Below are 17925 nucleotides of genomic sequence, written 5' to 3'. Positions count from 1 at the left end.
AGGAAAAATAATATTGCTTTAATTTTATTTCCAAGAATTCAGTCCAAACAGTGTGATAAATAAATTATATATTACATGTGTTAAATGACCATTGCACCATTCTATTTCTGTAATTATATATTCATGGTTAGAACTTTATATTCTATAAACATAATACCATGGCTGATAAATTAATCGATGGATTCTATCAACAAATTTATCATGGGATTCTGTCTGAAGGAGGGGGTTGTGTTCATCAGAGTACCAAGAATGCTTGATTAATTTCTTCTTCATGTACATAAATGCATTCAGATTTGATTTGGATTATTTTGATATGAGTTCTATGTGTTCTTGCTTGCTGACAGAGAAGGCTAATTCAGACAGATTTTCCATTATGTATATATAAAAACTGTGGTACAAGTATATAACTATTTGCCCGTTTTCTTATTTACATATTATTTCCATAATGGAAAAAAGATGAAATCTGCTTAAAAGTATACACATTTCTGTCTAAAATCTGCTTCTAAAAATTGCGATCTTGAGGCAGTATCAATCAAGAACCACAGAAGCTTACCCCAGGCATCTGCCATGCAAAACTACACAATTCTCTAACTACACTTAAAGGCTGATAACTGCATAGCGGCAGATTTGGAAAAAATGAGGGCTAAGAAAATTAAAACTTAACCCTGACAAAACTGAGGTACCATTGGTGGGGGAAAGGTCTGGCCCTGTGAAATCAGTTATCCTGGATGATGTTGCACTCCCCTACATGAGCAGATTGGAGTGCTCCTGGATCCAGGACTCTTGTTGGATTAAAAAGCAGCAGCAGTGGCCAAGGATGCTTTTAGCAGCTTCAACTAGTTAGCTAGCTGTGTCCCTTCCTGAGCAGAACAGATCTTGCCACTGTGACACAGGCCCCTGTAAGATAAGATCACTGGAATGGGATCTATATGGGGCTGCCCTTGAAGACTCTCTGAAAACTACAGTTGGTACAGAATGCTGTGCCCAAAGTGTTGAGCAGAGTGGATTGTAGAGACCATATCATTCGAGTCTTGGTCCACCTACACTAGCTTCCAGTTTGTTTCTGGGTTCAATCCAAGCTGCTGGTATTGAACTTTAAATCCCTGTACAGTCTGAGACCAAAAAACCTTAAGGACTGGCTTTTCCTCAGGGCTTTTTTTGAGCAGGAATGCACAGGAACGCAGTTTTGGCTGACTTGAAGTCAGGGGGTGAGAAGATCTTGTCTCACTAACCTGTTAAGAGTTCTTTGAGGGGGTGAACAAACATGTGGACAAAGGGGACTCAATAGATGTCTACCTTGACTTCCAGAAAGCTTTTGATAAAGTTCCTCATCAAAGGCTCCTTAGTAAGCTCGAGAGTCCTCTTGTGGATCAAAAAATGGCTAATTAATAGGAAACAGAGAGTGAGTATAAATGGGAAATTTTCTCAGTGGAGGATGGTAAGCAGTGGGGTGCCGCAGGGCTCAGAACTGGGTCCGATGCTTTAACTTGTTCATTGATGAGTTGAAGTTAGGAGTAAGCAATGAAGTGGCTAAGTTTGCAGATGACACTAAATTGTTCAGGGTGGTGAGAACCAGAGAGGATTGTAAGGAACTCCAAAGGGATCTGTTGAGGCTGGGCGAGTGGGTATCAACATGGCAAATAAGGTTTAACATGGTAAATGAGGTGGCCAACTGCAAAGTAATGCACATTGGGGCCAAAAATCCTAACTATAAATACAAGTTGATGGAGTGTGAACTGGAGGAGACTGACCAAGAGAGAGATCTTGGGGTCATGGTAGATTACTCACTGAAAATGTTGAGACAGTGTGCAATTGCAATAAAAAGGCCAACACCATGCTGGGAATTATTAGGAAGGGAACTGAAAACAAATCAGCCAGTATCATAATGCCTCTATAATGCCCTGTATAAATCCATGGTGCGGCCTCATTTGGAATACTGTGTACAATTCTGGTCACCGCACATTATAGGATGGGAAGAAGTGCAGAAAAGGGCAACTAGAATGATTAAAGTGTTGGAACACTTTCCCTATGAAGAAAGGTTAAAACACTTGGGGCTCTTTAGCTTGGAGAAACGTTGACTGAGGGGTGACATGACAGAGGTTTACAAGATTATGCAAGGGATAGAGAAGGTAGCGAAATAAATATTTTTCTGCCTTTCGCACAATACGAGAACTTGTGGACATTCAATGAAATTGCTGAGCAGTTGGGTTAGAACGGAGAAAAGGAAGTACTTCTTCACCCAAAGAGTAATTAATACATGGAATTCACTGCCGCAGGAGGAGGCTACAAGCAGACAACTTCAAGAGGGATTGGATAAGCATATGGATCAGAGGTCCATCAGTGGCTATTAGCCACAGCTTATCGTTGGAACTCTCTGTCTGGGGCAGTGATGCTCTGTATTCTTGGTGCTTGGGAGTCACAGTGGGAGGGCTTCTAGTGTCCTGGTCCCACTGGTGACCTCCTGATGACATTTGGGGGGGGGGGGGGTTTGCCACTGTGTGACACAGAGTGTTGTACTGGATGAGCCATCAGCCTGATCCAACATGGCTTCTCTTATGTTCTTATGTCAAAACAGTGTGTGATTGCAATAAGAAAGGCCAACACCATGCTGGGAATTATTAGGAAGGGAACGGAAAACAAATCAGCCAGTATCATAATGTCCCTGTATAAATCAATGGTGCGGTATATATATATATATATATATATATATATATATATATATATATATATATATATATATATATATATACACACACACACACACACACACACACACACACACATATATATATATATATATATATATATATATATATATATATATATATATATATATATATATATATATATATATATATATATATGGGTGTGATACAGAGTGTTGGACTGGATGGGCCATTGGCCTGATCCAACACAGCTTCTCTTATGTTCTTATGGGGTGTGACTTAATAGACAAAGGCGTTCCTGCTGGGATTTTCAACAAAAAATAATGGTGCCATCAGGGGGTGTGGCCTAATATGCAAATGAGTTCCTTCTGGACTTTTTCTACCCAAAAGCCCCTCTTTTCCCATATGCACATACCCTCTCACAGCAGTCATTCTCAGAGGCCCTGCTTTCACTGCAGTTCTGGCACCAAAACTTTGGAACTCTTTCCCTAAGTAGACTAATCTGTATCCCTTTATTGGTGTATTTCACCAGTAGGTGAAGACTTTTTTGTTTTGTCTGGCATGCTCCCAGTAACAGTTACTGGCCCTCCTTCTGATGTTCTTTATGTATGTGCTTTTCCATCAAATTTTATTATTTTAACTCTATTTTAATTGGTTTTTTAAATGTTTGCCAGCTTGATTGATTTGATTTGATTTAATTTAATTTTTCGGTTTATACGCTGCCCTATCTCACAAGTGGACCCTGGGTAGATTACAACATTAAAAAACCTTACAAAAACATTAAACAAACCACATCCAAACTAGATAATATCATAATTATAGAGTTAACAGAAACCATGATCCACATCATTGGCAACAAGTCATAAACCACATATAGGCTGGTAGTGTTCAGCATAACATAAGTACCTAGATGGTAAGGTGCTGGGGGGAGTGATGACTTCAGGGGACACCCACTGGATCAATTAAAAGCCTGGCAGAAGAGCTCCATCTTACAGGCCCTGCAAAACTTAGATAAGTTCCACAGGGCCCAGATCTCCAGCGGGAGCTCATTCCATCAGTTGGAGGCCTGGACCAAAAAGGTTCTGGCCCTTGTTGAAGCCAGTCAAGCATCCTTAGGACCAGGGATCACAAGGAGATGTTGTGCAGCTGACCTCAGAACCCAGGGGAGGGCTCATATGGGGAGAGGCAGTCCCAAAGATATGCAGGCCCCAGGCCATAAAGGGCTATAAAGGTAAGGACCAACACCTTGAAATGGGTCCAATACTCAACGGGTTGCCAGTGCAGTTCACACAGCGCCGGATGCATCCATGCCTGTAAAGGCCTCGATGCTAATAACCAGGCTGCTGCATTCTGCACCTGCCGGAGTTGCCAGAATTTGTGGGCCCTTACTGGGTGGAAGGTGGCAAAGAATGTTTTTATGAGAGCCAGCATGGTGTAGTGCTTAAGAGCAGCAGACTAATCTGGAGAATAGGCTTCCCAACCCCCCCGCTTTGGCGGGAGACTTCTGGGTTCACAGCTTCATCCCCCGGTCTCCAGAAATCAGGAAGCGGGGGGGGGGGGGTGGAGGGGGGGAGAACATACCTGTAGGGTTCATGTTGTTGTAGCAGTTTGTAAAATGTCTGCCCCTTTAAGGCTGGGCAGGAAGGAGGAAACAGGAAGGGCTTCGGAGAATGGCCCCTCCCTTTCTTTGCTTTCGTTTTCACAGCAGGCAGAGGGAAGAAGACCCGGTAAGTATTTGTGTGTGAGAGAGAAGGAGGGGGCAGGGAGGGGGATTCCCTGGTATGGAGGCCCTCCCCCCCTTTAGAAAGCGTGTGGGGGGGAGGGAAATGTCTACTAGGCACTCTATTATTCCCTATGGAGAACAATTCCCATAGGGAATAATAGGGAATTGATCCGTGGGTATTGGGGGCTCTGGGGGGGCTATTTTTTGAGGTAGAGGCACCAAAGTTTTAGTATAGCATCTAGTGCCTCTCCCCAAAATACTCCCCAAGTTTCAAAACGATTGGACCAGAGGGTCTAATTCTATGAGCCCCAAAAGATGGTGCCCCTATCCTTAATTATTTCCTATGGAAGAAAGGCATTTAAAAAGGTGAGCTGTCCCTTTAAATGTGATGGCCAGAACTCCCTTGGAGTTCAATTATGCTTGTCACATCCTTGTTCCTGGTTCCACCCCCAATGTCTCCTGGCTCCACCCCCAAAGTCTCCTGGCTCCGTCCCGAAAGTCCCCAGATTTTTCTTTAATTGGACTTGGCAACCCTACTGGAGAACCAGGTTTGATTCCTCAGTCCTCCACATGCAACTGCTGGAGTGACCTTTGGACAGTCTCAGTTCTCTCAGCCCTACCTACCCCACAAGGTGACTGCTGTGGGGAGAGCATGGGGAAACAATTTTAAGTCATTTTGAGACTCCTTAGAGTAGAGAAAAATGGGGTATAAAATCAATTCTTATTCTTATAAATAAATAATAAAAAGGCCCTTATATTGAGTTTTCAATACATCTCAGTCCTTGCTATGGCACAGCAACACCACTATAAGACATATAACACTTAGTAGAAATCCTCACTTGTAGCACCCTAAGTACCCCTCTGACTAATAGGAATGGAGACCAATTCAAACATGCCAAGTGCAAATCAAATATAAAAGCAATAGAGGAATTTAGGGATATCTGTTTGTTAGGAACATACAAAGCATTTAAAAATACTGAACATATATAAGAGACTCAAGTCATATGACAAATTACATGTTTTAAAGGATAAGAATGTGTCATATTTGTTGTTCTGTAGCTTTCTACCACTAAGTACGGCACCAAAATATCCTTATTAAGAAGACACCTAATGCCAATATTTTTCTGTTTGGTGCTACACAGATACATTGCATGGATCATCTTGGTCTTTTATCTAAGAGGATTACAGGATAAATGGATAAAAATCCACTCCAGTGAAATGAAATTGAATTTTAAGAGGATGCAGAAATTGCTTACCAGACTAATTTCTTACACTAGAGAATTTTTTTTGTTTTAAAAGAGAAACAAATAATATTGAGTTTAAAAGTACATTAAACGCCAACTTACTGTTCACAATATGAATTCTATTTTCTTCTCTTTCTGTCAAAACACTATGTTTCTGTAAGAAAACAAAATGAATGTAATTCATTATGTTATCAGTGAAGTCAGATCATTCCACAAGAGTAGTAATATTAGACCCAAGTCCCAGAATTTTGGACAAGATAAAAGTTACTGATCCAGGGTTGATTCTGAAAACAAGAGATTCGGAAACACCTAGAAACGGAAGCAGTGAGCAGATGAAACATATGCGAGCCAAGCAGTAGTGATGCTTCTTACTTCTTGGGGGTGGGAAATCTCCCAACCCCAGCTCTCATTGCCTCCTGTTGCTCCTGAAGCTGGTGGGAGTAGGCTTGACAGCCCCCAGGTATCAGAGGGGGATCCACCAGTTTTGTAGGCTCCTCTCTGCAGCCAGACAGCTGGCTGGTGTGGAGAAGCCACTCCCAACAGCCATAATGAGCCTTTAAACCTTGGCAGGCTTAAGAGAACCTTGCACACTGCTTGTGTTTTAGACTGTGTGTGTGCCTTTAAATCTCAGCTAGAGAAACTATGTGAGGGGGGCTCTTTCAGGACGAGTGTCCTATCTCCTGAATAGTGACAGTCTACATGCTAAAGAGTTCAAGCCATTCCTTCACTTCAGGAACTCTGAATTGAGGGACACAAACAGGGTGCTTCTCCTCCCAGAGCATATAGGAGAGGGGGGGGGAAGCTCTGCTCAAGGCTGCCTCTGGGTGCTGAGCGAGGCCACATGTTCTCCTCCCAGGAAAGGCATGTTTGCTTTGACTTCCTGGGATGGGAAGTTGAGGGTCCTTGAAAAGTTGAGGGTCAGGTCCCAAAGGCATGAAGCAGATGCATTTTAGACACCATCAGTGTACAACTGAGCTGAGCCTTTCACTTCTATTCTGACAATACACTGTCTTTCAACATAGTTTTTTTTTTTAGTTCTGACTTGCAATAGAGAGGTAAACATGGTACTTAAATAAGAGTATATGAACACTTTGACAGCACATATACCAACAAATTGGGATGATACAGAGTATATGAACCCTCAGCAGCACTTGTTACTAGTGGACAACAAGAACATAAGAGAAGCCATGTTGGATCAGGCCAATGGCCCAGCCAGTCCAACACTCTGTCACACAGTGGCCAATATATGTGTGTGTGTGTATATACACACACACATGTATACACACTGCGACTAATAGCCACTGATGGACCTCTGCTCCATATTTTTATCCAATCCCCTCTTAAAGCTGGCTATGTTTGTAGCTGTCACCACCTCCTGTGGCAGTGAATTCCACATGTTAATCACCCTTTGGGTGAAGAAGAACTTCCTTTTATCAGTTCTAACCTGACTGCTCAGCAATTTCATTGAATGCCCACGAGTTCTTGTATTGTGAGAAAGGGAGAAAAGGACTTCTTTCTCTACTTTCTCCATCCCATGCATTATCTTGTAAGTGTTGGCTGACTTAGCACCCCTCACCCAGATATTTCCAGTCCCTAGAGATTCCTCCCAATATTGGTGCACTTGATTTAGAAATTCAAAAGCCAATACACCAGTATTTGCAATTAGAAAGTGAAGTCTGGAGTACAAATCAGAAAAATCGACTCTATGGGTGATAACAGATGGGCATTTAGAGGGGGATGGGAGGCGTTCCAGATTGGGACAGCTCAAAAAGAACTGTCCCGAACCTTCTACATGCTCCTCTGCAAGCTGTCCATGGGGCAACATGAGTGCGATCAGATGGCTGACACACACCATTCCCATCACTCGGTTTGGTGTTTTCCCCATACATTTTAGTGGTCATGCGCATGTGCATGCATGTGCATTAATGCGGGCACACATGCGCTGATGCACACATACTTGCAGTAATGCACACGTGCGCTCTAAACAGTTTTTTTGTTTAAAAAAAGCTGGATGTGGCTTGGGGGTGGCTTGGTGGTTTTATACTGCCAAGACGCCTTGCTTGCACCCTTCTGCTTTCAGATGCTGAGGAGGCGACTGGCATGCAGCTCAAAAATTTGCCACCACTTTGTAAATGGTAGCTTTTGAGCCGCTCTCAGGATGCCAGAGGACAGGGTGAGTACAGGATGGGGACAGGCAGCAGATGTTTGTGTTTGGAAGGATTTTTCTAGTCGATTTCTGAGGCAACCTGGTCTGTAATCACCCATCATGAAGCTTTCAGCTAAGATAGATGTTAAAATCAATGCTTGTTTGAGGATTTACCACAGTGTTCCTGCTGACTGTCAGATATTAAAAGTGGGAAAGACACCTATCTACAAAATAGAAAATGAGAGAAAGGATAACAAAAGATGCAAGGTTTTAAACAAAACAAAAAACAAAAAAAACACGGGATATCATTATGTTTACTGTGAAACTAACTGACTTGGTTGTAATTTTTTTAAAAAAAATTGCTATAAAATTGGGAAGTTTATAGCTGGGAGGGAAATAGTTTGGTAGAAGGGACTGCTAAACAGTATTCTTTTCACTTTATGTTTATCTTATGGGAAATTGTTTTTAGGCATCAAAGAGAAATCAAATACAAGACTGAAAAACTGTGATAGAAAGGGAAAGTATGTAGAAACAGAGGCAGCATTGGGCAAGGGTTCAAGTATAAGTTTCGGCCCTTTGAAGACAAGTGTTCAAATCTCCACTTAGCCATGAAGTTCACCAGGCAGCCTTTAGTCCATTTTATTCTCTCTGCCAAGAGTATCTCAAATGAGAATAAAATGAGGCAGGGAGAACTATATTGCCCTGAGCTAAGCTCTTCTGAGAATCATTGAGGAAAGATGAAATAAAATTAAACAGACATAGAGATACACTGAGACTAGAGCAAGAAGTGCTCTTTTTAGAATGTCTTGTTTTAGTGTACACATTTAGCTGGAATGCTACCTTTCAGTTTTCATGCTGTTTTGGAACATGAGTGAATCTGCAAGATTCTGCAAGATTTGGTTCTTCTCTTAGAGCCAAACTAGATGTGATGGTTTTTGGAGAGTCTGGCTCTCCTAGCAGCCACACAGCAGCCTAGCAATATGCAATGAAATCTAGTGTGCCCAGTCTCATGAGAGGATGCAGGACTGTGATAGTTCACGGAGCCGTATACGGCATTTCCTGCCACACTGTTTTTAGAAATTTCTGGATGCAAGGGGAGTTAGCTGCTTTGCACCAGGTAAGAATAGTGGTGGTAGCAGTGGTGGCTGGTCAGCACCAGGCAGCCCTATGAGCTGAACTTACAGTGCTGTTCTCATTGATTACAAGGTATGGCTGTAGATATACCAGGCTACATAAACTAATACTAGCCTACAGTATGTAGGAAAAGTAGAACTAGATACAAGGACAAATTCAGAGATCCGCGTTTGGACTCTCTCAAAGTATTCAATAAATATTGCAGAACCTTTCAGGAAACAAACTATCTTTTTTGCTTCAAAGATAAAATTATATTCCAAACAGTGATAAGTAAAATTCCTATTTGAGTAGCCACTGAAACAGAAAAAAAGGCTTAAATTAATTTGGCCAGCTCTATCACTCGGGATGGACACCACCACTCTTTGTATTTTGTCTGCTAAATGTATAACAGTGCTAAAATTAGATTTTTTAAAAAATGAACTTTGTGAGACTGAACAACTATGGAATATTGGTACTCTTACCTAGCAAACACCATCATAGGGGCATAAATCTGACTAACCTTTCTTCCAAACTTTACAAATATAAGGAACAGATGTGCCCAGAAAAATGAGAAATTCTCAACCCGGAAGGAAAAATCTTGTTTTGTGAAAACAGTGCTCATTTGCTTTTTCTTTCTTCTTATTAAGCAACAAATATTATTTGTATTGGAACACTGATCCTGTCAACTATGACCATGGTCTCCTGAGGTTTTATATGGCACAGAGTTTTGTAGTGACAACCATATTACCAATGCTGCAACATTTGTCAGCATTGCACATTCCTGTTTTCATTTCGCTATTGTTTAAGAGGAAGCAGTTTTCTAACAAAATCCATTAGAAATACCAGTAGAATAAAATGCTTTTAGCTATGCCTCGTTGCATTTCATTTTTGAGCATATTCTGTACTCTTTACAAATGGTGCCTGGAAAAGATTCCCTAAGGAGCCTGAGGCAATCATGTAAATAATGTGCATTTTCTATTTAATTTACTTGTAAGAATTTTCTTGGAGGTGTCATTTGGACATGCATTTTGTAGTGCCTAAAGAGCATCTCTGACAAACAGCTCAAATATTTGAAAAAAGAATAAGTATTTGCATTTCATGTTCTAGAATTGTCTATCTAACAAGTGCATTTTTATGCCACTCAACCTCCAACAGGTTCAGAGAAGCATACATGGTTCTTAAGTTCCCATTCTATCCTCACAACAACAATTCTGGCAGCTCCAAGTTGGAGCTGGAGGAGGGCTGGGGAAGGGAGGAATTTTAATGGGATATAATACCACAGAGTCCGCCTTCCAAGTCGGTTATTTTCTCCAGATAAACTGATCTTTGTCATCTGGAGATCAATCATAATAATGGGAGATCTCCAGCCATTGCTTGGAGGGTGGCAACCCTGATTCTGGAAGGTAGGTTCAGTTCAGTTCAGTTTGCTTTATTATGGTCCAAGACCAAATACACAGCACAATGCAGGCCAACAACAACCACAGAAAAATTGTAAAAATCAAGATGGACCTAAATAGGTGAAACGTAAGATATTTAAAAAATAAATGTGAAAATAAAATATAGGACATTAATATGAATAATGAGATATGACAAATAATATAGTAGTGGTCAAACATCTTCTAGCTTAATAAATATAGTACATATAATAAAAAATTCAAAGATTATACAGCTGCAGAAAAATATTAAGTAGAATACACTGGTTAAAATTACAATCTGTTACCTCAACATTTACTTGTAAGAACCATAAAATGCAATTTGATTGCATGGGAACAAATTTGGCAACTTTAGGTTGGTTAGGTTGGAAGACAGTGGTTGGTCCAAGGTCATTCAGTGAGCTTCAAAGTAGAATGGAGATCTGAATCCAACTGTATAAGCAGAGTTACACTTTTCTTAGTCCACTGAAGTCAATAACTATGTTTAGGATTGCACTGCAGATTCTCCAGATCCTAAAACTCCACACTACATATGGGATGGACATAGAAGGTGAAAATAGTGGTTTGGGTTGGGTTGTGGTTCATGTGATTGCCTGAACCAGAGGTTCGTTTTGTTTCATGATTTGTATGGTTGCTTGAACCAGTTTGTAGTTTATTGTTTCATTTGGTTTGGGAGGTGTAAAACTTACCAAGAATCTTCAGCAGGCTCTCCTCTACCTGCCCTCCAAGTTTGTTGAAGATCGGATTTCAAATGTCCAAGTTATAGCCCCCCAAAGCAGGTGCTCGCAGGAAACTTCAGCTCCAGCTCATGACAACTAATTCTTCTCTCTTCGTACCACAAAGTGGAAGCAGTGGAGACAGGGTGTCTGCTCCCATAGAGCAGAATGGGAGCTCCATAATTGGCTCCAAGAACTGCCAATCAAGCTATGGACAAGTGCTATAGGTGTTTCTAGGGCTCCCAGAAGTCCACTCCCAGTATTTCTTAGGAATTGATCAAATCAGCACAAGGCTGTCTGGGAAAATGAACTGCAGAAATGAACCAAATGAAGCACCAAGTTAAAAAGAGGGTTTGTTTTCCAGTTTGGGCATGGCATGAGTAAAGAAACCAGTTCGGAATGAACCATAAATCAGTCTGATTCATGCACAAATCACAATTCATGGATCAGCTCCTGCCCATCCATACATATAATGTAACATATATGTAAATGTCAGCACAGAACAGAATACAATGGGGTTACTGAAGAATTCACTAACCACAATAAAGCCAAGATGTCATTCAGTAACATTCAGTAACTAACATTCAGTTAGTTAAGACTAACCATGGGACATAAACCTTCAGGTCATGATTTCAAATCCAAGTTTGATGGTCCTAACACACCGTAACTGCTAGAGTGACCTGCATTTCCAAGATCGCACTAACAATAAATAGTTCAACCAAACCATGGTTTAACATTATGTCTGAAATTAGTCATAAACTCATTTAATCATGATGAAAATTCATTAAAATGTTGGGGATGGGGAAGTTAGTTAATGCTTTCTACACTTAGTGCATGAGCCAGCATTTCTCAAACTAGGCTCCAGAGAACCTTCCAGGTCTACAAGATTACTGAATGGGGTCTACAGGCCATGTTATGATCAAAGAGAAACTCTTCTAATACCCACCTGCCTAATGTGAAAATAGAACCCTTCCAAATCTCTATGAACAAGGAAAGGGACTCTCCACCATGGATGTGAGCTCACAGAACTGCCACCACTCAGTCAACCTCAAAGCACCAGATAGTGCTGACTGATTGATGGGAACCCATACTTCAGTGCTAAGAACTTAAAACAGAACGCAGCGGCAGTTCCTGGGGTGTGTCAATGGGAATACCCCAGCCCCCAGCACTGAGCTGCACTGAAGTAGAATCATTACTGGTAGGTGTCACAAAGCAGTGTTGGAGTTGATGGTGCCATAACTGTGCAGATGGGCAGCTACTAAAAGGCTAGTGGAACCTGGTTAGGGTTGCCAAGTCCCCTGAGGCCTGTGGTGGGGGACTTTTTTTGTGCACAGCATGATGATGTCACTCATAAGTAATGTCATCACACTGGTGACATCATGTGCCAGCCACTCTAGGAGCTTCTCGGAAAAATCGATGGTTTTCGCAGATGCTCTAGCGATTTGGGAGGAAAGCTCTATGGTACTCTATTGGTAGACCTGGCAGCCTGTCAACCTGTGCTGAGCCTTAGAAAACATACCAGTGGGGGGGGGGGGAGAGAGAGACTCTTGCAGCCTACTTTGTTTTTACAGTTCAAGTATAACAGAAGAAATAATCGCTGTCAGAACCCTGCCTAACCTAACAAACAGGAAGTTGCTTAAATGTTATCAACCTGCCCAAACTATTTATTGATTCAAATATTTATATCCTGCTTTTGCCTGTGATGCTTACAAATCCTATGACAGCTTACAAATCATACTGGTAGGTGAAAAGCATAATAGGGATGTGCAAAAAAAAAGTGCTTTCCCCCAGCTTCATTGTAACCTATGGGGAACATTATAGTCAATTGGCCCTATAGGCAACAATGGAGAATTGATCTAGGAGTATCTGGGTCTTGGGGGGGGGCTGTTTTTGAGGTAAAGGCACCAAATTTGCAGCTCCTGCTGCCTCTCCTCAAAAACTTCCCCAAGTTTAAAAAAATATTGGACCATTCTATGGGTCCCAATAGGAAGTACCCCCATCCTCCATTGTTTCCAATGGAGGAAAAACTTCCATGTGAGCAGAGAGCAGAAATCTGTGAGCAACCTTTTAAAAACTTGTGCACCAGTGCACCCCAGCATAGCTTAGAGCAAACTGTGACATTAAGTCAGAATTCTTATTTACTAAAAATACTGTTTCTGAGAAAAATGAAATTCAGGTGTATTATCAAAACTACAAAACTCATTAGTGGGTCACTTATATGGCTACTGCCTTTGGTAGACCTGAATATTCCTTGGAAGTAGGGTTGCCAGCTTTAGATTGGGAAAAGCCAGAGATGACAAGAAATACAGCCTGTCATCTTCTCAGATTCAGGAGCAGATCTACATGTTTTTGAGAGGGGGGGCAAAATTAAAAAATGACACCTTCTTGTGGGCCCATTCTATCTTATGGGCCCATAGATTAGAATGGACTCCATACCCAATTTGGCACCCCCCTCTCTGGCAGTGCCCGGGGCAAGTGCCCACTCTGCCCCTCCCTAGATCCGGCCCTGCTCAGATTTTCTTTTTTTAACAACATTTTTTTTTAATGAGTTGCATACATCTATTAGTAGCTTCACACCATCCAACAGAAGGACCAAAGGCTTTCCTGCTTTGTTACTTTAACATTCTTAGCTATATTCCTATTCTAATATTTCACCAGTATCAGGTGCATGGTAATAGATGGTAACAATGATTTTATTACAGCTTCAAATAAGCCCCCAAGCAGAGATCTCAGGATTAGTTTAGCATAGGTTTTAAAGCAGACACTGAATCCCAACGCAACTACCACTTAAAACACTATCCATTCAGGCCAGATGGTTTGCTATGGCAACTGAATCCCAAATACCAGGTTTGTAAGTAACAAAAATGTAAATTATTGATGATCTTAGAGTTGTCTCTTTTGGACACTACTTCTGAGACACAAAACCTTCTGGTTACTAGTTCCGACAGAAGATTGATAATTCCCTCAACACAGTGAACAGTTAAATCCAAGGGATTTCATTAATCTTATGGATTAAAATTTTATTCTATGAGTAGCAGTCAGCAAGAGGAGATTACAGTACAAACACCACCATTCAGGTCACTGCTGTCTCTGCTCAGGATTTTACCTTAACTTGAAAAAACTAAAATATTTAAAAGTACCAGAGGGATTTGAATATATTTTATTTTCAGTTTTGGTAACAGCACAAGCAGAGAACAACATGATAGTGAACTAATATTAATACAATAGGAAGGGTCTTTGGTCTCTCTCTCTTTTTTTTTAAGTACCCAACCCACAAATACCTTCATCAGCATGCTAGACTTTGGGTACCATTAGGTTACTGGGTGGCCTAAACACTAGCTAGTCTAGTAGCCTGTTTCCCTAGCAGCAACTGTTAGGTTCCTGGCTATTTGTAAAAACTGCTTTGCCTTCCATGCAGCAAGCAAGCAGGTGACAAAAAAATGAAGGGAAGAGACAATGAGCAGTCATTATCATTTCATACATAAACAATACAAAGGTGAAAGCATTCTGAGGAGGAAGAAAAACAAAACAATTATGGTGCACTTCATATTCGGCAATAATTCAGAACTGTTTTGTTGGAAAATACTGTCTTTGAGAAAAATGAACTGCAGGTATATTACCAGAATTACAAAATTCTTTGGATATACTTAGAAAACTTGAAAAGAGCTACCTGTCATTTGTAAACTACCAAGTCTGACTTCTGAATCTAGTGAAAATGTCCTAGGTGGCTAACCTAAAGTTAGAGCTTTTACAGTATCTGCAGTGTTCTTTCCACAGAAACACTGAATGAAGCATTCAGCCATCACTGTCTTTAGTTCATTTTGAAGCATTTTTACATAAAGAAATATAATGTAAAAAAAATGTGTTCATTTAAATAGAAAGCTTGAAATGAGTAAAGTGGGTTATCATGGATAACTCTGAAAGCAGCTCCTGTGATCATGTTTTTCCAAGCATTTACATTTTCAGGAATTTCTGCTAGCTATAAATATACAAGTTTCTACTTTACATTGATAAACACATTTCCAAGGGCTAAGGGGACTGCTCATGTGTAGAAACTAAATGTTGAGTGTGAACAGTCTATCTCACACATCAAATAGGAAGGTTAAAAATCAGCATGCTAGACTTTGGGTACCATTAGGTTACTGGGTGGCCTAAACACTAGCTAGTTTAGTAGACTGTTTTCCTAGCAGCAACAGGAAGGCTAAACAGTAAGGCTAAAAATGGAAGGGAGGGTGAAGACTCCATTAAACCTGACTTTTGGTTCTACCAACAGAACTCTTCCAAGAGAAACATTATTCTTTCTATGAGAGTCAACATGGTATATTAGTTAAGAGTGGCAGATTCTAATCTGGAAAACTGGGTTCAATTCTGCAGTCCTCCACATGAAGCCAGTGGGGTGACCTTGGGTCAGAGCTCTCAGCACTCTCTCAGCCATCCCCCCCCAAAAAAATAAGTCTAGCTCATCAGTGCTAAAAGTGTAAGAACTTAAGACTGCCAAACAATTTTCGGATCCCCTGGCTATACCACATACAATGTCATACCATATTTAATTATTCTTTCTCAAGAACTGAACTAATGGAAACAGGGGAGGTGGAAAAAGAGGAAACTCTCCAAATTTTTAAATGAGTAAGTGATACCACTACCAATACCAAAGGGTCATTTGTTATGAATGGATAGCAGAAAGGAATCAAGGGCAGAAGTTAAATAGATGGTGAAACATCTGGCGGGACAAGGGGGCAAAACAGGTTCACAGATTGCAGCCCTGCTTAGGAAAGAAAAAAATGAATCAAATTTCTTTGATATTCTGCCACTAAGTGAAATAAACATCATCTGAGATGTCTATCTTTTGTCACTATTTTTTCCTCCCCTTCTGCATTGATGGGTGGTGTAATTTATGGGCAGCAAAATCCCTCAGCCATTAATGTTTTGTTTGCAAAAATACAAACAAAAAAACCCTTGAAAGAAATTACAGATAGGAATGATGAGAAATTCTTGCCAAACATATTTGGCAAGAGAACACACTATTTCCAATAGTTGTTATCAGACACAAGCTGAGTCTCACATCTCACCGCCTTGTTATCAGCAAACTCAAGGAGATGCTGAACAGCTTTGTAGCTTAACATAGCTGTCATTGAGTTGTTCTTTAGAATTTGATTGGAATCCAGTGGGGGTACTTGCTCTTCAATTAACTATTTTTGGTTAGATGGTTCTTGGCTAGGGTTGCCAACCTCCAGGTTGTGGTTGGAGATCTCCCAGTAATACAAGTGATCTCCAGGAAACATATATTAGTTCACCAGGAGAAAATGGTCACTTTTTAAGGTGGACTCTATGGCATTATGCCCCACTGAAGTCCCTCCCCTCCCCAAACTCTGTCCTTTTTAGCCTCCACTCTGCAAATCTCCAGGTATTTTCCAGCGTCATGCTGTCAACCCTATTCTTGACACATAATCAATTTTAAATTTGTAAACAACTAGCAATGGAAAAAAATCTAGTAAAAGATGTGTGTGAAATACTATAACTTCTGTTAGCCTTTAAACCACACACATGTACAAATGCTGCCAATCCAAACAGATCAGCAGCCATAATATTGGTATAGACAGATTTAGACAAACACTAAATGGCAAGATTTAAAAACAAAACAAAACACACAGACCAATTCCTCACTAGCAGCTGCTCCATGCCTGGGCTTCTGCTTTCTCTGGTTCAAGCGATCAATTCCCTACCAGTTGCTGTACGGGTGCATTTTGATCCATGCCTCCCTCCAATTTCCCTCGCAACTTCCTTGTTTTTTAGAGTTCCAGAGGGAAATTGGAAGAAGCCATGGATCAAAATGTGCCCACACAACAACTGATGGGGAACTGATCACCTGAGCTGGGGAAAGCAGAAGTCTAAGGGTGGAGCAACTGCTAGTGAGGAATTAGTTACAGTCATGGCTTTTTTTGTAGAAAAAGCCGAGCAGGAACTCAATAGTATGCAAGGCCACACCTCTGACATCACCATCATTTGCATACTAGGCCACACCTCTGACATCACCAAAAGTGCTATAATCTTTTTTGAAGATTGTACTGTGTACAATTCTGGTCAGCATTCCTCAAAAAAGATATTATAGCATTGGAAAAAGTCCACAAATATATATATATATATATATATATATATATATATATATATATATATATATATATATATATATATATATATATATATATATATATATATATATAGCCATCCCAGAAAAAAAAATCAAATTCCAACACACTACTCGATCACAAGAGCCAGCATGGTGTAGTGCTTAAAGAAAGAAAGAGAAATAAAGCAAATAGGGAAAAAGACTGACTGACAGAAAGAGAGGAAGGAAGGAAGGAAGGAAGGAAGGAAGGAAAGAAGGAAGGAAGGAAGGAAGGAAGGAAGGAAGGAAGGAAGGAAGGAAGGAAGGAAGGAAGGAAGGAAGGAAGGAAGGAAGGAAGGGGAAAAGACTGAATGACTGACAGAGAGGGAAAGAGATAGAGAACAAATTCTATAGCAAAAAAATGTTTTTTGTCCAATTGATCATTCTCTCACACAGTCACAATAGGTAGATCTCCCAGCATGTTTGAATAGTAAGCTAAGCTTTATAGCACTGAAAACACTGAGTTCTATAATGTTTTACCAGTGAACACATTATAGCATATGAAATGTCGCTAACATTATTTAGTTAACAAATTCTTGATAAAGTTGTATCTGTTTATAGCATACATAGGAGTTATCATTACCTAATGCTATTTGTGTGTGTTGTGCTGTCTGATTGCTTTTGGCCTATGGCATTCTTACGAATTAATGACCTCCAAAATGTATTGATAACAGTCCAACATTCTTTTAAATAAAAAAATTTCATGCTACACGTTTTG

At 40.5% G+C, this 17925-nt stretch overlaps 1 protein-coding gene across 2 annotated transcripts in view; it reads right to left on the bottom strand.

Annotated features, from left to right (window-relative positions):
• Nucleotides 1–17925, bottom strand: part of SYT1 (synaptotagmin 1) — a 668825-nt gene that overhangs the window by 523342 nt on the left and 127558 nt on the right. For both annotated transcript variants that reach the window (XM_060245124.1, XM_060245125.1), the window contains one exon: nucleotides 5736–5787. The gene's annotated coding sequence lies outside the window, so the exon portion shown is untranslated. The remainder of the gene's footprint in view (nucleotides 1–5735; nucleotides 5788–17925) is intronic.

This window comes from Heteronotia binoei, chromosome 8 (genome assembly GCF_032191835.1).
Source record: "Heteronotia binoei isolate CCM8104 ecotype False Entrance Well chromosome 8, APGP_CSIRO_Hbin_v1, whole genome shotgun sequence".
Classification (NCBI taxonomy): domain Eukaryota; kingdom Metazoa; phylum Chordata; class Lepidosauria; order Squamata; family Gekkonidae; genus Heteronotia; species Heteronotia binoei.
This window is presented reverse-complemented; position numbering and strand designations above follow the sequence as displayed.